Source organism: Lepidochelys kempii, chromosome 2, assembly GCF_965140265.1.
Source record: "Lepidochelys kempii isolate rLepKem1 chromosome 2, rLepKem1.hap2, whole genome shotgun sequence".
Lineage (NCBI taxonomy): Eukaryota > Metazoa > Chordata > Testudines > Cheloniidae > Lepidochelys > Lepidochelys kempii.
In genome coordinates, this window is record NC_133257.1 from 50357682 (window position 1) to 50377996 (window position 20315).

A 20315-nucleotide genomic window follows, 5' to 3' on the forward strand; every position below is an offset into this window, starting at 1 on the left:
TAAGGAGCTACTATTTTTGTAGAGAATTTATTAAGTTTTAATGGTGAGATAGTGAGTGCATTATGCACTTACCTATGATGGGGTTAGTGTGGAGAGGTGCTCTAGGAAGGACTTGGCCTACCTGAGGCACCTCCCCAGGTTCTCACTGTGCAGTACAGGGGTGCATGCTACATCATCCTTCTTGATAGTGAAGCATGCACCCTGCTGCATGTCTAGCCAGCACATGGGCCAGTAGAGGTTTGGGAACGGGGCAAAGTCCTGACTCTACCCTGTTCCCTTTGTGGTGATTTGGGGTGACAGGATTTTAGGAGAGAGCAGTCGATACTCTCTCCTGTGCTGAAATTGCTATTTTGTCTGGCCTTGCACAGTGGTACAAACTCCTTACTCCCTCCTTTTCTTGCACACCCACACTAAGACCTGCCATTATCTAGCCCTGAATCTATGTAGCAGCTCACTATCGCTAATTAGAATCACTGGCAAAATCTTTGCAGTAGCAATCTCTGATTGACAAGCATTAGATCCATCTGATACATTTTTCATTTCTCTTCAAGTGCACCTAATCTATGTTCAAGAGAATCTACTGCAGAATCAAGTATAACTTCTAAATCTTTAATAGCTTGAAGCAAAGTATGTTGTCAAATCTCGATTAAACTGCTGTTCAAAATGGTATCTAAAGTATCAGAAGCTCCTCCTACTGAACTAATGTTTGTGAAGCAAAGATATCCAATCCTTCCTTAAGTCCCCCTTCTTTCCATGATCACTACATCTTCTTTTCTCCCCGAGAAATAAAATAAATTTCCTGTTCAAGCCATTCTTTAGAAAGGCCTCAATCCTTTTCATTCTTAGGAGCCATAAAAATTACATATGAATGTTATATACATACACATATAATGGGTTCCAGTTCATGACCAAGGCTCCAAGGGACTATGGTAATACAAATAAAATAATGAACATATGCACACAGACATAACATATACATGTTACAGAGCAATAAATGAAACCATTTACCTGTCTGGTTCAAATGGCAGGATTAAGCCCAATCCACTCAGAACTCAATAAAATCATTGTAGCAAGAGAATTCCCTGTGGTCTCTAAATTCAGTATGCATTCTCAGTTATACTGTATAGCATATCAGTGAAGCCTACCTACACCACAGTTAAAGGACAAAACCACACAAAAATCACTGACCTTCTTACACTCAACTGAATGTATCCTTAAACAAACACTCACATTATATAGAAAAACAATACTGATGCCAATGAAACTAATCACGTGAGATTGGGTGTCTGAAAGAAGCACCCTATTAAAATCAATCACAAAAAAAGCATCTACTATAGTAACAGCTCAATATAAAGTTTTGACTGTTCTAACAAATAAGCCAAAGTATATTATACTCTATATTCCGCTAAAAGCAGATCCAGAGGAGTCTGGGGAACTAAGTAATTAACAAAACAAAAATCACGAGGAAAAGAAATGTCCGGGGAACACAATACAGAACAACACAGTAGAAGTTGTAATGTTAAAGTTCTTCAGAGCAATATCATCAGAGGCCAGGTCCTCAGCTTTTGTAAGTTCATAACTTTACTATAGTCAATGGCACCTTGATTACACCAGCTGAGGATCTGCACCAGGGTCTGGGTCTAATACTTGAGAGAATGCCATCAGTAAGGTGGCATTCAGAAGGCTCAAACTGAGTTTTATGAAAAATTGCTATATCCCACATACACAGATCAACTGGAGCAGTGACACTCAGCCCTCAGTGGTTCAGGTGCCAAATTATTGATCATCATTACCCAAAAGAGCCACAGTAGTGTGAATTCATTGTTTCATTTACTACATATTCATATTTAAACAGCATGATAAGGGAAATATCTAACTATATCAATATGTTTTCTCACAGAAAAATTACCATTATTATTTTATCAAATACAATTGATTAATAACATAGTAAAAGCATCCTGATTGGTTAATAATTAAATCACAGAGTGTTTTAATATCACGTGCTCCAAAGAGTAGCAGAAGACGCTTTAAAAGCCACTTGCAGCTCACGAGTCTCAGTCTGCGTATCACTGAACTGGAGGCTGTTCAGAGACCAAAACTACCCTACGAACTAAAAACCAGCCCTCAGCCGATACCCCAAATGCTATCCTGTATATTTTAGGGCTGGCTACCACAGAACCTTTAGGAACAGCAGCCTAGGGAATGATGAAAATATCTTTCATTTAAATGATAAGAGTTGTTGTTTATCCCTTTAGACTGGCTGCTAACAATGCCTTTGGAAACTTAAAGCTGAGTTCTATTTTCATAACACATTTTTCTCCACTTGTGCATCCTTCCTCCAATTCCATCTCCCACTGGGCTAGGAGATCTTTGGAACAGATCTTTAGCCTGTTCCTCCCTTCAGGCAATATGGATTTACATCGCCACTAAACTGGGACCATACACTCCGTGCAGTATATAATATTCTGCCTTATGGATATACAGATATTTTATGTAAGCATGAGCCTATCGGCCTCTAGTATTTTGGTTCACTTGTGATTTTTTAATTGTTACAATTAGTTAATCATTTAGGTAAATGTTTGGGTCTGTCAACACTAATGTGTGTCTAAAAGTAGATTCAGTCAACTATACACCTAAACAATATATTTTCTGATAAGCTAAGGAACGATGTCTACTCTATAGATATATTGTACACTTATGCTTTTCAGCCTGATCCACAGATCACGTAAGTCAATTTAAAGACTTTCATTGATTTAAGTTGGGCTTTGTATCAGGCCCTTTAAATAGAGAACTTCTTGTGAGTGATTTTGGCTTCTACTTACTTGTTAGAACAATCAAAACTTTTTGTTACTTGTTAGAACAATCAAAACTTTTTGTTACTGTTGTAGACACTTTTTATATTTGTGACTGTTTTTAATAGGGTACAGTTCCCTTATAAGTGGAAGTGGTTCTGTCTACTGCATCACTCATATGCATTGAGATGACTATCACTGAAAATATATCTGAGTGGGAATTAATATAGCTACTGTATGCTTTGGATTTTACAATAACTATTGCTGGAGACTATTTGTAAGAAACAGAAAAATACTGGCTAAGTATTTCTTTTCTTTTTTAATCCAATGAAATTTAAATTTGCCCCCTTACCGGAAAATGTGCATAGCTAGTCTTTTCTCTCCCAAGAAGAATGTTTTTATTGCTTGAGGGAAAGAAAAAAAAAAAACTTTTCATAGCTGAGATTTCTTCCATCTTCCTCTTCCATACCCAGTATGTCAAGAAAAGTTAAGATCAATGGATGTCATAGAAGAACAGAGAAATAAATAACTGGCAGATATTTGTAAGCTGAGTACATATATAATACTAACAATGTCTTGGCAGCACATCACTCACATCCCTATAAATGTGCCCCACAGCAAATGTTTTTTTTCTTTTAATTTAAAATTCACTTATAAAAAAATACCCTAGAGAATAAAAAAGAATATTTTACAAAAATAGGTCCTAAAACATACAGTTATGAACTGGGGAAATCTATGTGAACTAATTTAACTACAGTGACAAAACATGAGAAAGTAACTGTGTTTACAGAAGTGATCTCCAACAGGACTGTGAGCTATAGACTATTCACTGAATTCAGTCTTTCCTTCAAAATTGTGTCCAAGGTCCACTTGCACTAAAGGGGCTGCCCATCCCTCCCTGTCTGCCTGCCTGCCTTCCCCTCTATTTGGCACTGGTAAGGTCACATATGTAGTATTGTGTCCAGTTCCCCCCCTCCCCCCCGCCAACTACAGAAAGGTTGTGGACAAATTGGAGAGTGTCCAGCGTAGGGAACAAAAATGATTAGGGGGCTGGGGCACATGATTTATGAGGAGAGGCTGGGGGAGCTGGGCTAATTTAGTCTGCAGAAGAAAAGAATGAGTGGGGATTTGATAGCAGCCTTCGACTACCTGAAGGGTGTTTCCAAACAGGATGGAACGAGGCTGTTCTCAGTGGTAGCAGTTGACAGAACAAGGAGTAATGGTCTCAAGTTGCAGTGGGGGAGGTCTAGGTTGGATATTAGGAAAAGCTATTTCACTAGGAGGGTGGTGAAGCACTGGGATGGTTACCTACAGAGGTGGTGGAATCTCCATCCTTAGAGGTTTTTAAGGCCTGGCTTGACAAAGCCCTGGCTGGGATGATTTAGTTGAGGTTGATTCTGCTTGAAGCAAAGGGTTGGACTAGATGACCTCCTGAGGTCTCTTCCAACCCTAACCTTCTATGATTCTATAACATGCATTTAAGAGAATTCCTCACAGTTACTGTACCTATACCTGAATTTGAGGGACTGCTCATCATTGCAACTTGATAAGTACATACCTGACCTTTTGAAACTTACAAAAAACAACATTTGTAGTAAGACTGAGTGATTTCTTTTCTTTTTAATTCTGTAAATAGTTATTAGGGAAAATGCCACGGGCTGTGTTCAGGGGGTTATTAGTTTTCGCTCTCTTGTTGTCAAAGGGTGAATTGAAATCTCTGCCTGCTTTATATTGGCGGAGGGGGTGGGGGGATTAAGAACACACTGCAATCCATCTCAGGCTGTGCCATTTTAAAAAAATCTATGAATTAAAAACACAGTGTTAAGCTTTAAGGAGCTATTACTTTGTTCCTTTCCTTCTTTAGAAAAGGTCTCCTAGGTAATTGAAGGCCAAGGAACAAAGAAATTCATCAGTGGAATAAGCACTTTCTGTGAATAGTCTAATACAATGTAGCACTGGCAAGAATAGCCTTTCCCTTTTTAAATTATTTCCTTCCACACTTCCTTTTGCAGCCACTGCAAGAGAGACCATTTGTGATGATGATCAATGGGCATGCATAAGCAGGTCCTATTTTCACCCAATCCACTCTAAACAAGACCCCAGACACTAAGCCCAACTGATGTCACCCCTTCTGGGATTGGCTTTGTTCACACAAAACTCCATTCTCAAAGCTAGCCAGCTCTCTTGGGTTCTGGTCTGTTGACCCAGATAACTTCCCACATGCATAGTCATTCCTCATCAGAGGTTATGGTTGCTGTTTATATTACACACATACACGCCCCTACCAGAAACCTATTTTGCATGCACATACACACACACACAAACACACCCCTACCAGAAACCTTTCATCCACTGGTCCTGTTGAGGATTCTGTGACCAGACTAGTCTATTGCAGACTGCCAGTCCTGCCTCCTCAGACCTGACTGCTCAGGCCCCAGCTGGATCCTGGAGGTCCATTTCATTTCCTTTATATTAGGTGGCTTAAGTCAGCTGCAGCAATGAGTCAACAATGGTTTAGTTCCCCTTTCTTATCCAGCTTCAAAGTTGCTGCTAACTGGGTAGATAAGTTAGGAAGTGCTGCCAGCCTATTACAGATTTCAGAGTAGCAGTTGTGTTAGTCTGTATTCGCAAAAAGAAAAGGAGGACTTGTGGCACCTTAGAGACTAACAAATTTATTTGAGCATAAGCTTTCGTGAGCTACAGCTCACTTCATCTGATGAAGTGAGCTGTAGCTCACAAAAGCTTATGCTCAAATAAATTTGTCAGCCTATTACAGCATCCCTACATCAAGGTTCCTTAAAGCTCTAAGTCATATTGATTACAGGGCTAAACTAAGGCAACTCAGGGCCCTTGGCTTACAACAAGGATTTTCCCCACTAGAAGCAGAAGGGTGCTTCCCTCCCCACTTCCACCCACCTGCAGGAATAACAGAAACCTCCCACCCCCATCCCCACACACATGCACAACCTCAGGAGCATCAGGGATGGGAGCAGCCCCCCAGCACTTAACCCAATAGCAGATGTGCATCAGTTTGTGGGTAGGCCAGGATCCCCGCACTCTTCTCCTCCCACCACACACAGTCCTCAGTTAGGATGGTGTTGGCAAGGCCACCTAGATCAGAGGTTTTGGAGTTACTCCACCATTGAGAGAGACGCGAGAGTTCCCGCACATCTAATAACTACTGTTTTATGCTCTCCGCAGACTCCGGGTGACGTCCCTTTATCAGTTACACCTGGCATACATTTTCAAGTTTTCTATGCAACCATTAACAGGAATGAAAGCTGTGATGCTGACATAAATGTCTTGGGCAAAGACACTATAGGCCAATGCCTTAAGCGAGAACTATGACATTATCATGGCTTTGTTAATTCTCTGTGATTCAATTAAATCTAGGTCTCATTCCAAAATACTGGATTTTGTTAAAAAGAGACAGAATTTACTGGTGAACATACAAACAATTTGGAAAATAGTAGTGCAGAACCTCAGACACAGAATATAGCTTAACGACCTTACCTGCTGTTATCACTAAGGATAATGCTTCCTTTGATAAAGCTGAGCAATTGGCAAATAATGCCAAAGTATGTTACATTCATGTTTTAGGATTACCTGAAGATCTGGAAATACAGTCTTCTGATACATTATTATTTGTTTTTATTAATAGACACAGTACATTAATTCCTCCTTACCGGATTCCTAAGTATTTAAAAATCCAGCTGAAGAACAGGCTGCTGATTGCCATGCCTGTTTTATATGAAGTAGAATTTAATTGTGATTTTTATCCTCATTACTGACAAAGATAAAGTTATGTAGGTAGCATGGAAGAACAAAAGTATTCTGAAGGCAGTGTATGTGCAGGGGGGATTGGAGGGGTGGGGGTCTTACCTTAGCAGACCTGAGGCCAAAGCTATTGAATCATACCAGCAAATTTAAACTATTTGTGACTCTTTTGTCAGAGTTTATTTTTCCCACTGGACATTAAAGCTTCAGTTCTTTTCCCAGCAAATTCCATGTTAAAGACAATATATATATTTTTCCTTAATGAAAATACTGACTGTGTTTTTTGTAGAAAATGAAGGGGTAATACGAGCCTCAATGCTTCAGATGATGCTTTCAGAACATGAATAGTTTAATGTCTAGAAGAGCAGTAGTGGGAATCCAAAAGCCCATTGAAGTCAATAGAAATGGTCGTATTGACTTCACTGATCTTTGGATTGGGCCCTATGTCACTATTTCTACATGCATTTTATTTTTTGTTTTTGCAATTATTTGAAAATGATTCTACAGCTTGGTTATGAGGAGGAAATATTGTTGATTTTGTGCCAATGCCATGACCACCAAAATGTTTTCTGCAAGCCGAGTGTGGATTTTCTCATAGCAGTCTTTAATTAATATTAACAGCTTTCAAAATGAAAGTTTTTTTTTATAAAGTACATCCTCTTCCAGTCTCTCTGCTACCATTTGTTGTTAACTTGTATCAGGCAACCAATGCAACTTCTTCCACTGCAAAAAGTGATCTGTAGACCAGAGGGCAGTATACATTAATAGAGCAATTCCTAAGGAAACAATACACAGCACTTATTGAGTCTATGTATGCCTCTATTTTATGTATTATGCTACAAATGCCTGGATCATTTTTGTCTACTTGCCTCATCTTTGAAATACAGCATCCACACATGACTTAATTAATAGAGTTAATAGACAATTAATAGAGTTTTCGTTAAATATGGAATTAAATAGTAATAATAATTTGTGCTTAAAAGGTTACTCTGAGCTGAAAATTCTTCATCTAAACAGAAGAAAATGATGAGAGAAATCAAACTTGTCCTAAAGGAATCAAAAGGGAGATGAATACAGGGTAGAAGATGCTGATCACCAGTTGTCGGAAATGTAAGCAGCAATGAAAACGCTGACCAAAAAGAAAAACAGAATTTGCAGGATTGTATCCATTACAATTTGATCCACTATGAATGCCCTTGCTGCAAACCACAATTAGAATGGTATATTTTTCTTGTTGTGGCCTGAAAGACACTTGCTACATTGTCATCACATAGTGGCATGGGAGTATAACATCACTTGAACTAAGCTAACTTGAAGTATTGACAAGGTAAGATGCTACATTGAAATATATGATGTCAAATTATGTAACAATGAGTGAAAGGATGGATGGAAGTTAAAACAGTAAAGAAGAATGAGCAATTGAAGGAAATGCTCTTCATGCAGTATTATATTGTCGTGGCACAAGTTATTTACTAAGCTACTCTGAAACACCAACTAACATAAAATAATTAATAGCAGCAACAGTATCCTTTCTTTTGTAAAACCTATGTAGCTAATCCATTGGACACAATGCTCATGATCAAGCATTGTGTTAATAGTACCACATCTTCCTGCATCCACATTACAGATTGTTCTCATAGCTTCTCTCTCATGTTATGTCATTAGTCACGGAGTGCAATTTAGTTACGGGTAAATCTAGAAAGTTTTGCACTAATTGTACACAACTGAAAATCATAGAAGAGAGACATCAATCATACCAGCAATGCTAACCAAATATTTCAGCTGGTTAATACAAAAACCAATTGGAGGAGCCGAACCAGCCCTCTTTCACTGACCAATACTATAATAAACTTTAGCATATTGCTAGAGAAACAAGAGTTGCTTATCTTTCAGAAGAAAAGCATTTAGATAAAGGGCCAAATCTGCCACTGACTTAAGCAGGCACAGATCCACTGAAATCAGTAGAGTAGCACCTATTTATGCCAACAGTAAAATTTTCCCTTGTTACCTACTGAAGAATATGACAAACAAATTACAATAAAAGGAGAAAGCAAAACTGTTTCTGTATCTACATAGACACAGCCCAACCCACATGGGATACCTTTCTAAACATACACATTTCACTACATGTAATTTTGATCAGATACGTCCTAATAGCAAGAGCAATGACTGAGATCACACACACACACACACAAAAGAAAGTTTTTGAGAAAGTTACAAGATAAAGAAACAGGAGTTTTGAATTGAATGATTGTTTCAGCCTATACTTACAGTACTGGTGATAGTACACACTCTGGCTCAAAAATACCTTAAAAAACCAAATATTTGCACATCAGACTGCTGTGTCTGAGGAAATATAGGATTGTCTCTCAAAGTTTTGTTAAAATTTAGAATCGTCTCTCAAAGTTTTGTCAAAAACAAAAAACACATTTTTTCCCCTTTTAGAATCATATGAATAGGTTTTTAATAAAAACACCATGGATGAAAATTATTATTTCAACTGACTATTAACAGGGCTTTGCACAATGAGATCATCATTGTGAAACACCAAAGCCACAGGAAAGCCACTCAGTGCAGTAACACTCTCAAACAAAAAGCAATACAAATAAAAATCAATAAACAGCACTATTTACAACACATGTTGTTTTTACTGCTGCCATAACATCACTCGATTACATCCAGTCTTTGGGATAGTAGTGAAACTGATGTGGCTTGCCAGTCAGTCATCACTACAAAAGACTTTAGCTTTCCATTCCTTGAGCTCTTCCATCACAATGATGCAATAAATACCAACAATCAGGTTTCTTAACTGTAAGGAGAGAAGGTGAATATTAAGGAGCAAAATAAAGGAGGCTGTCATGATTTGATCGATTTTGATTGGAGTTTTTACCATGCCTGCTTGTGCCAATCATGCTAACCAATATTGCCTCACTGTTTCCTTGTACTTCCCAGTCTGTCGGCCTGCAACCACCTGTTGTTTCTCATCTTATACTTAGATTGTAAGCTCCTCAGGGCAGGTACTGTCTTTTTGTTCTGTGTTTGTACAGTGTCTAGCAACAATGGGGTCCTGGTCCATGACTAGGGCTCCTGGGCACAATGGTAATGTAAATTATAATAATGTGGGCTGGGGGAGAACTCTCGGCCCAAATCCTCAAATCCACCAGCCTCCTTTAAGTCACTCCTTAAAAAACTCACCTCAGGCTAGAGCTGGTTGAGAAATAGGAAGAAGACTTTGCACACAATTTCAAAGTTCTTTCCATTTTGTATAGTCCATTTTCCATTATATTTTTACTAAAGTGTTTCTTCAAATTTTATTATTTGTTATCATAATAGTCATGTTTTCTTATTGAAAACCAACATTTTGGTAAATTAAAAATATTTCTATGAGGATTTTGAAAATTTCAGCCAACATTTTTTCTAAACCAGACATCCTCTTATCTTTGTTACCTTGTGCCCCTGCCCATCTCTGCCTCTTTGTTTTCTCAGCCAATTATGTCTGATTTTTTAGAGTGTAAACTATTCAGAGCAGGCATTGTCATTTACTCCATAAGTGTATAGGACAATGGGCCCCCTCCCACCCTGGTTAAAGCCTTTAGGTGCTACTGAAATATAGCTGATTAACAACTATAGATAATAAAATAACCAAGCACCAAGGCAGAGCCATATGTTTTAAACTAAACTCATGGAAGAGTTAGGAAGAAACTTCCCTGTAGGGTGCTTATTCCATAATTGGCTTCTGCAGGGTTTCTTGCTCATTCTTTTGAAGGAGCTGGTACTGTTAGAGATGGGATATTGAATGAGCTGGGCCACTGATCGGATCCAGTAAGTCACCTCCTCTATTCCAAATATTCTGAGAACATAGGAGTTGATAAAGTTGATGGAGGACAGCAATATTTGCTGTTAGCAGGCTATTCTGACTATAGAGCCAACTGTAAATGCTTGTACTTGGATGGAGTTGTGACTCTGCATCTACATCTCCTGAATACTGCTATTAGTCTATCTTCCACACTTTTGAACTTGCCTTGCCTCTCTCTCAATTCACATACACTTGTAGTCAGGACCACAGCATCTCACTCCCCCCCCCATAGAAAATCCCCATGGCAAAGCAATTACAGAGGAGAACAACATTGGAAGAATCCCCCAATGAAATTTCTTCCCTATCTTTCCAGAGAAGGGGCAGGGATTACTGGTCCAAGCTCCTGGTGGCTTCCTCCTCCTATTTCCCACAGCATAGTTCCAAAGGAGCTACATCATTAAAGAATAACTCTAGCTTCCACTGCGCCCAGGATACCTATTCTGGAGAGGGTTCTGCAGAAAAAAGTTCTTCCCTAGGCCATATTACCTTTCCTAGGTAATCTCTGGTGAAGGATGAGTTGCTTCCCCTGCCTTGACACACCATGAGGTTGCCTAGGCTGCCCAGTGCCTGCCTCGTCCCTCCGCATGGAGTTTCCCTCACATGGTATGGAAGGGGGGCATTGCAAGCAGGATGTAAATGTGTGCACTGGGAGGAGGGGAAGAGCTGCGTGTGTAGAGTCCCCTACATAAGTGGATCTTGGGCTCATACTTGGGCCTTCTGCTTTTAACCAGAGGCAAGGAAAATATTCAAACATCAAGCTATAACAAAGTCTGGTGGTTCATCTGATAAAAATACATCTCTAAGTATTCAACTACAAACAGTGGATAGTATTTTAAGGCCCCCTGCTCCGTCTCTTCAGCAATATACTGATCTTGGTTTCTAAAAGCTAGTGGAAAATAATCTATTGTAGAACAATACACCACTAAAGCTCTTCTTTTATTTAATGAACCACAGCATTACAATCTATTTATTGCATCTGAGAAAGCCAATGTGCAGCAAACTTTGTCTATTGCACTGACCTGTCACTGTGAAAATCTTCCACTTAGAACATAACAAAATAATATTTAAGAACAAAAGAATGGCCATAATGGGTCAGACCAAAGGTCTATCTAGCCCAGTATCCTGTCTTCTGAAAGTGGCCAATGCCAGGTGCCCCAGAGGGAATGAACAGAACAGGTAATCATCAAGTGATCCATCCCCTGTCGCCCATTCCCAGCTTCTGGCAAACAGAGGCTAGGGACACCATCCCTGCCCATCCTGGCTAATAGCTATTGATGGACCTATCTTCCATGAATTTATCTAGTTATTTTTTGAACCCTGTTATAGTCTTGGTCTTCACAACACTTTTATGCTTGAGCCGGTCAACATTCTATATGTTAAAAAAAACACTCGGAGGATAAGAAGTACAATACAGTTTGTAACAGCCTTTGGCGTGTTGTTTTAGGATCACAGTAGAGAGCTATTCGGGGCCCAGTTCTGACATCAAACACCAGTTCAAATCTGGAGCAACTGGTTACCAGTAAGTCAGTGGAGTTACCAGCGTAAGCGTGCTCAGAATGCTGCTTGCTATGCACCATCACAAACATTCATGTGTTGCTACGAAATCTCTAAGTAATTTAAAAAAAAACACATTATGGAGTTCAGACTGATGATAGGTTGGGACATGCACAAGGACATAAAGAACTAAATGTAAGTTGTCAAAATTAAGGCTGACACCTAATTCATCCTATTGATATCCACATGACAGGTCTTACGGTCTGCCTCAGCATCCAATATTCTGCAGCTCCCTGATTGAGGATCATAGTAATTGCAAAGCAGAGGCACAACTAAGTCACTTCAAATCATCTATGTGAGAGAGGAGCTCACCTATGTTGCACAAATGACTACATACATGTTCTATACTGCAGAAATATCATACAAGGCAATTAGGTTAACTTCATAAGTGAACAGAAACCCAATTGTGATTATAAGCACCCATAAATTCTGCAACGTCTGACTAAAAGGAATGAGGTAATCTCCAGGCAGAGTTAACTACATTAAGAATTTATAAGCCTCTAAACCACATTTCAGACCAGTGTTTTATGTTATTATAATCAGAATAAATGGGTTCACACTTCCCTTCAGTACAGGGCACTTTTAAATTTATGCATAAATCTTTCCAAAAGAGGACAGCTAACACTTCATTTGTCCACTATATTAGGTTCACAAGAATGTAAGATTGATATAATGCCTAGTTTTTACGCTGATGCAGAAGATGCCTGCAAGAAAGTAGCATTAGATTATGGAAATTCTGTAGCAGAGTTTGTTTTCAACAACTTCTTATAAGAATTCAAGCACCTCTTATCTACCACTTATCTCGAGGGAAAATCCTCACCTCAGAAGAAAATAGCTCTTGAGAAAATTAGTAAAAATAATGGAAATGGTAAGTTCTGTTGTGAACTAACTCATAAAGCCAAAACAGATCTCCCCTTTCCTCCCCCATATATAATTCTGCATACAAAATTTTATAACAGAACAATGTTAAAGCTGTGTGCAACACTGAAGAGTGTGAAAATGGTAATGTTAGTTTTCAGAGTAGCAGCTGTTAGTCTGTATTCGCAAAAAGAAAAGGAGGATTTGTGGCACCTTAGAGACTAACAAATTTATCTGAGCATAAGCTTTCGTGAACTACAGCTCACTTCATCGGATGCATTCAGTGGAAAATACAGTGGGGAGATTTATATACATAAAGAACATGAAATAATGGGTGTTACCATACACACTGTAAGGAGAGTTATCAGGTAAGGTGAGCTATTACCAGCAGGGGGAGGGGGCGAGAGACTGCGGAATTGGAATTAATTGCAAACTGGATACAATTAACTTAGGCTTGAATAGAGACTGGGAGCGGATAGGTCATTACACAAAGTAAAACTAGTTCCCCACGTTTATTCCCTCCATCCAGCCCCCACTGTTCCTCAGACGTTCTTGTCAACGGCTGGAAATGGCCCACCTTGATTATCACTACAAAAGGTTCCCCCCCCGCCCCGCTCTCCTGCTGGCAATAGCTCACCTTACCTGATCGCTCTCGTTACAGTGTGTATGGTAACATGCATTGTTTCATGTTCTCTGTGTATATAAATCTCCCCACTGTATTTTCCACTGAATGCATCCGATGAAGTGAGCTGTAGCTCACAGAAGCTTATGCTCAAATAAATTTGTTAGTCTCTAAGGTGCCACAAGTACTCATTTTCTTTTTGGTAATGATAGTGTTAACCAAAACACCTTAACCCTGCCCTCTGTGCATTTGAATTCAGCCTTTATTCACATACTATTTTTATAATTCTCCTGGGACTTCTCCTGCATTCTGTGAACAGGTTGGAAAGTGCTCAGTGAGTGAGGCACCTATTCAATATTTATATTTTATCCTCACTCTTTAATGTGAGCGTCATTAGCTGCCTCTTATCCAATCCTTATGGGAAATAAAACATGAGTTTTCTGGAGTCCTACCTCACTAAAATACCCAGATTTAACACAGCTAAACCATGAATTAACTCTACTCTTACTCCACCCTTCCTCTGCAGATCCCGTCCATTCTGCCTCTCGTGCTAGCATGGCAGGGGCTGCTGTCTGTAATTGCCCCCATAGAGCTACCTACACTAAGGAGACAGATGGGCTGGGAACCAGGGAGCCCAGAAATGAGTCTCCTCCTCTAAAAAGGAAAATAGCTGTAAGTCAGGAGGAGGAGACAAGAAAGTTGAGACCTCTGATCCTTAGGTTTTCTGTTTCCTTATTGTAGATAGCTCCATGGAGCAGAGGAAGGGATAAGGAATATATCAGAGATGCTCAGCTGTGTCTACCCCGAATTGTTCTTGAGGGGCTGATGGTCATAGTGTCTTATGGCCCATTGGACACCTGTTCAGCCAGCTGCTGTGTCTCCAGGATAGTGGACCATTTGGCCTCCTCCGTGTTTCCTTGATAGAGCTTTGTCAGCTTGTGAGACCCGCACTTAGGGGCATCAAGGAGGTAACCTCCACCCCACCTCTTTCCACCGTACTTCAAGTGCCATATGCATCCAGTCTGGATGGCCGTCAAGAAGCTCAGGACCAACACAGTTCCTCAGGAATGAAGCCCAGAATGGCTCTAGAACTCAGGCTGAGCTTGTGGGTCAGGATTTTGCTCAGTGTAGTCTTATAAAAGTGTATTTACAGTAACTCAGTAAAGGGAAGAATGCCTTTAAGTGTTTAGTTATGTAACAGTGATTTAAATATGAAAGAAATAGGTTTACTAATCTGAGCAATGCTAATCTATGGTAATAAATACACAACAAACAGAGCAGGAAACCAAACTACAAGCGTCCATGTTAGAGCAATGACCAGTCATGGAACAACAGACTGTCACTGGAAATATACTATAAGGAAAAAATACATCTGTGAATAAACAGGGCTATATCCTCAGATGTGGTGGGACCACTTTGTGCATCACCGGCAGCAGAATCTGGATGTGGAGACTTCTCTAACCAAGAGCTGGAGCGGCACAGTACCACCCGGTATAAAGGGAGTGCAAAGGTGAACATGATCTCGTTTTTGCAATCCCCCCATCTCTTTCCCACAGGACCCATGCTGTTTGGCCCTTACTCAGCCAGAGACATGACCCACTGTGTTTACTTCTTCAAAAATACACTTCTCCATAATCATCAAAATGGTTCAATTAGGTTGAAAGATTTGTTGAAAAGCTGGCCTGGAGAATAGACTGGAGAATGACGGCACTTTAGTAGTAACTGAGATAGATTGATACATGGGCTAAGGGAAGCTCTCTCAATGGCAGCAGCTAAGTGTGCAAATGCACTAAACCAAACCATACCATTGCAATTGCCATGGCAGCTAAGAGTTTTAATGCACTGGCACTAGATTACCTACCATCACTTCTGTATGCCCAGGAAAGGCAAGGACAAAACTGATTTGTTTCCTTTGCATTTACATGTAGATGTTTACACTACAGACTTAAGTTACTTATACAATGTGAATACACACAAAATCTTTCTCTATTTGCCCTGGGACATTTTTCTCATTCCTCTTCGAGATTCACTTTCTTTCTGCTGCCTGCTCATAGCCTTCTATAGTGATTCACCAATAATTAGGTGACTTATAATTTAATGAAAAAGCAAAGTTGTCTGAATTTATTATCTTTAAGCATGAAGTCTACAAGTTGAACATAGCCCAGCAATGGGAAGAGGCTGGCTGAGGAAGCGAATTCTGAGCCTAAGGCTCTCCAATGAGAGAATACTGTCTGCACCTCTTAAGATGCCTATTCTCAGCCAGTGTAAATTGTTATAGCTCTAATGAAATCAATGAAGCTATGACAAATTTACACCAGCTGCAGAATGGGATATGCCCATTGATGTTTAAATCTAGGAACTGGTCCCATCTGGTCTCAATTTCCCCTAACAGATCGCAGGGGAAAAGGCAGTCTCATATATAAATAAGAACTATACCATTTAAAGTTTTCTAGAGCAAGGCCACTGTTGTTGTGACTCTAAGGCCCATCACATCAACAGACTGAATATTGTACATAAGAAATAAAAGAAAAATAAGAATCACTGTGTATTTTATTTCAGTACATACACCTGATACAGCATATACCATAATCAGAAGCTGCATATCTTCATCTGTTCACCTGTTATCTTTACTGACACTGAAACACACTGTATGTGTTTCTAAATATCTATGGTGGTGCATTTATTAAACAAGCGTTGCAAATACTGAACATTTCTTAGAAAAATCTCAAAAGAGTCCTGCTAGCTCAAAATGTAAAGGTCACTCCAGCTGTAAATTCTGACAGTGGAAGTTTCCAGATGGCAGTAGCCAATTTCCAATAAATTTTAATTGGTTTAATTGACTTTCTTGTTTACTAATTGATAGGGTGATATAGTTCATTTAAATTAACCCCAGTTACTGCCATAATTAAGCAAAGTTAAGCAACCCAAGGAAAATTTTAAAGAAAGGGAGGTGGGAGGAATGTTTCACATTTGACATGCTCGACCTGCTTGTCTCTGGCACTTTAGGGGGACATTTTCATTTCTGTTCACTCATAGCAGAAACAAAAGGTATCCTTGTTGACTAGGTTTAGGAGTGGAAAGAAGATGATACATACACACAGTATCATTTCATTACTGTACCATGTTAGAAGCACCAAGAATGGGGTGTGGGATGGTAAAAAGGATGACAGAGTTAGAAAGAAGGGGCTGACCCCAGTTTGCAGGGCTTCCCAGTTCTCTTAAATAGGGAGGATTGGGGCAGGGAGGCTCAGACAGGGCAGTCCCAATACTACATGTCCTGAGGTTCTAACAAGGAAGAGAATCCATAACTGTAAGGGTCAGCCTTTCACTACTGAGGGCCCAGTACTCTGCTATAGCCATCCTTGGGGAGTACAATAAAGCCACAAAAGAGCTAGTAGTGGCTGCCCAATCCTGGGGGACAGGCAGCAGTAATGGGGCTGCCAAAGTCCTGACCCTGTGTCTGCTCTAAATTATGCCTCTGTTGTAATGGCCTCCAGAAACGATCATCTGTCAGTTGCTATGCTTCAACCAGGTGTCCTCTTCCACTCAGGCCCCTCCTGACATGCCCCTACACTAGAGGCTGGGAGAGGGGTGGCACAGAGCTGGCTACATCCTCTGGCTGTTTAAATCAGTCAGCAATAATAGTTAGATCAGTTGCACCACTAAAGCAGCACTAAAGGATCCAGGATTGAGCCAAATTTTCCCAATACTGCCAACCCCAAGCTTTCATCAATCACACATTGAGACCCTCAAAATTATAATACTGGTTTAAAAACCATAGGATTTTTCAAAAATGCTGGGGTTTTGAGCCTTTAGGGTGCCCCCTCATCCCATTTTCAAGCTTTACGCTGAAACCAGGAGGGTTTTTTTTTTTAAACAAATACCTAGGTCCTCAGGAACATGCCTCAAAAAGATGGGCTTTAATAGAAAAACACTAAATATGGTAAGATTTATGACCAAAAAAAAAATCACAAAAGTTGGCAATATTATATATTCTGGAAGATCCATGTTATGATTGGCCTCACCTCCCATCTACACAAAACCTCTCAATGTAGTCTAAATGAGAACTCTGTATAATGCACCTATCAACATTGTATCTGGGCACTTATTAAATGGGGTTTGCTACACTCCCACACCAGCATGCTGCTTCCAACTGGAGCATTTAATTGACATGTTGGCAAGAAACACACGCACTACTTACAAAAACCAACTGGCGAGGCTCCTTCCAGAAGCACCAAACTTGGATATGGTCACACTCTGCTCACCAGGGCTGTGCTCTTTTAACCTTCCATCAGAGTTTCAAACCTTAAAGAGAAAGAGCACTGAAAAAAATATAGCCTTGGCATCCCATCAAGTTTTGTGTAAACTAGAGACTTTACGCCCCACAAAAAGGGCTATCTTACATTACCGTATACATTATAATTTCTACAGTGCTACAAGTTCGACTGCAGAAATGCTAATAAGTGAATTCATTCAAGATTCTGCCTGGTACTGAACATCTCCAGGGTGGGAGGGGGGAAGGAAAAGGGAGGGTTGTGACTCTGTGTTTCCTCAACCCTCTTCACATGACTGGTCTCCAGCATAACTGTAACCAGACTAGAGGTCTCAGGAACTGTTTTTTAGTGTCCTGTAAAATGGGAGATACAGCCTATGTCAAGGCCCAGTTTAAAATACTTACCTTGTTTATAGGTAACAGTTTTTCAAATATAGACTTTTACTCTTTATACAGTTCTGTTTTCTTATTTTCAACTAATGTCCCTGTAGCAAAAAATCATAGCTAATATTTAATGTCCTAACTGCCAAGCTGTAAGGCAGGGAAAGGACTTTTGGAGTGCATCAATTCCCTGTTGAGGGAGAAATGATTGGATACAGCCTAAGGATATCCTTCCTCAGTCTCTCTGTATTTACAACACGCACAGATTTCCTATCTTTTGAACAAACATTGACAAGACAGCAAAAACAGCAATGAAATATACAGCAAAGAGTAACACTTTTAGAGCAACTGTCAGACAGTTGTCTGAAACACACACTTTCCCTATCTCTTGCACATAACCTGTGTGCCTCAACTGCACTCCAAACACATTGCAGTTCTTTTTGCTGTTGCTCAAGGGAGTATGTCTCCCTCAAAAACACCTGCGACATGGAATTGCTATGTCTGTGCATCTGGTTAACATATACTATAGCCAGTTTAATCATATTATTTTGAAAAGAACTTTTGCATCAAAAAATGAGCCAGTGCGGTAACTTGTTTAATACTCCACTATACCATAGACTGCAATGAGACACACATTTCACCCTCAATCATTCAGTGATGATAGTACTTTAGTACATCTTTTTTCAATGCATTATTTTCTCAATTTCTTCACTTTTGTTATATAACAGTATCATGGGAGAACCTATTATTTAAGGAACATGCTACAACATAATGCTATCTTGCTTGTCTTGCAGAAAAGTGTTCATCATATGATTGATCTGTGACCAAGAATAATATTGTTGGTACTAGTACAAGAAACTAGTACACCTGATGTGTCACCAAGCAAAACGATTTATTGTAGCTTCTGAAGGGTTTTACTATTTGATCCAAAGTTATGTAAGTGGAAAACATGTCTCAGTGTTCAAGTAGATTTTTATCCAATGTCTTCTATTTAGACTTAGATGCAAGAGTGAAGAAAGAATTCCATCTGGTTCTATCATAATAGATGCTCAAGTCATATCATTCATTGACAGGATCACTTTTAACATTTCATTTACCTGAATTCCACTAACCGTTTGTATGGAGGAACATCAAAGGACAAAACTGTCAAAGATGACTTAGGATATTGAGTGCCTCAATTTTTGGGTGCCCAACTTGAGATACCTTAACAGGGCCTAAAATGTGCTCAGCACTTTTTCAAATTAAGACTCTTTTAAAGTATTTAATGTTGGGCACTCTTAAAATTGAGCCACCCAGAATCTTGAAAGTCATGGTCAGTTGTGTGTGTAAATGTAACTGCTATCCCACTGCTTTCTAACCTCCAACAACTATGTTTTATGCCTGCCATGTTTGTTCCCCTAGAGACTATGTTTAATTTACTCTTTACACTTGTAATCCCGCCCCCTCCTTGTATGTTGTCTTCTGACTCTGTTCCTCTATTCTGTCATCTTATTCTGAAGTCTCATACCCCCAGGAGCAGTATTTCCATTTTATTAATTATTATGTATTTGTTAAGGAATGGCATTGTACATGACATGAAAACAAACAAAGACCCAAATAAGTCACCACCTATCTGACCCACAGATTGCCTGAATGCAAGCGTCTCAAAAAGTCTTGATGATGCCTACAGAGGTAGCTCTCCTTTTCTCACTTCTCCCCAGACTCCTCTGTTCTTCATCATTTTGATACTATCTGCTCCTGCTCCTTCCTCATCCTTCAGTTCCCCTCCATGTTCAATTCCCTTTCACAATCATTTTTTTAAACCTCCTGAACTCTCACACCTCAAACCTTTCCCCAGTCTGCTCTGCTCCTTTTCTCTCCTTATCCTTTTCTACCACTTCTTTCTTTCCTCAGCTCAACCCTTGTTTTCTTATTCTCAATACTTCTCTTTGGCAATTAGAATTGCCACAATTCCTTCCAATTCCCTGTCACCCCTTCTTGTCTTTCCAAGCCCTTCCCTTGCTAAGGATAGAAGTGGGAACACAAATCATTGTTTTTGCATTCATCCTTGCCCTCCCTACCCAACAAAGTTTCGCAATACCTCTATCATTCCTCAGCCATCCAGCACCCTATCCATATACATCTCCCATCCTCCTATTATGTTCTGTTATCCTCCCCTTTATTTTAGCCACTGGTGATTGATTTTCTATGCTAAAACCTCTC

General features: G+C 39.7%; 1 protein-coding gene across 16 annotated transcripts in view; it reads right to left on the reverse strand.

Moving 5' to 3' along the window:
* Positions 1-20315, reverse strand: part of RALYL (RALY RNA binding protein like) — a 612319-nt gene that overhangs the window by 469488 nt on the left and 122516 nt on the right. For 10 of the 16 annotated variants that reach the window (XM_073330701.1, XM_073330700.1, XM_073330687.1 and 7 more), the window contains one exon: positions 17661-17764. The exons of the other annotated variants lie outside the window; for them this stretch is intronic. The gene's annotated coding sequence lies outside the window, so the exon portion shown is untranslated. The remainder of the gene's footprint in view (positions 1-17660; positions 17765-20315) is intronic. 16 annotated transcript variants of the gene reach the window in all.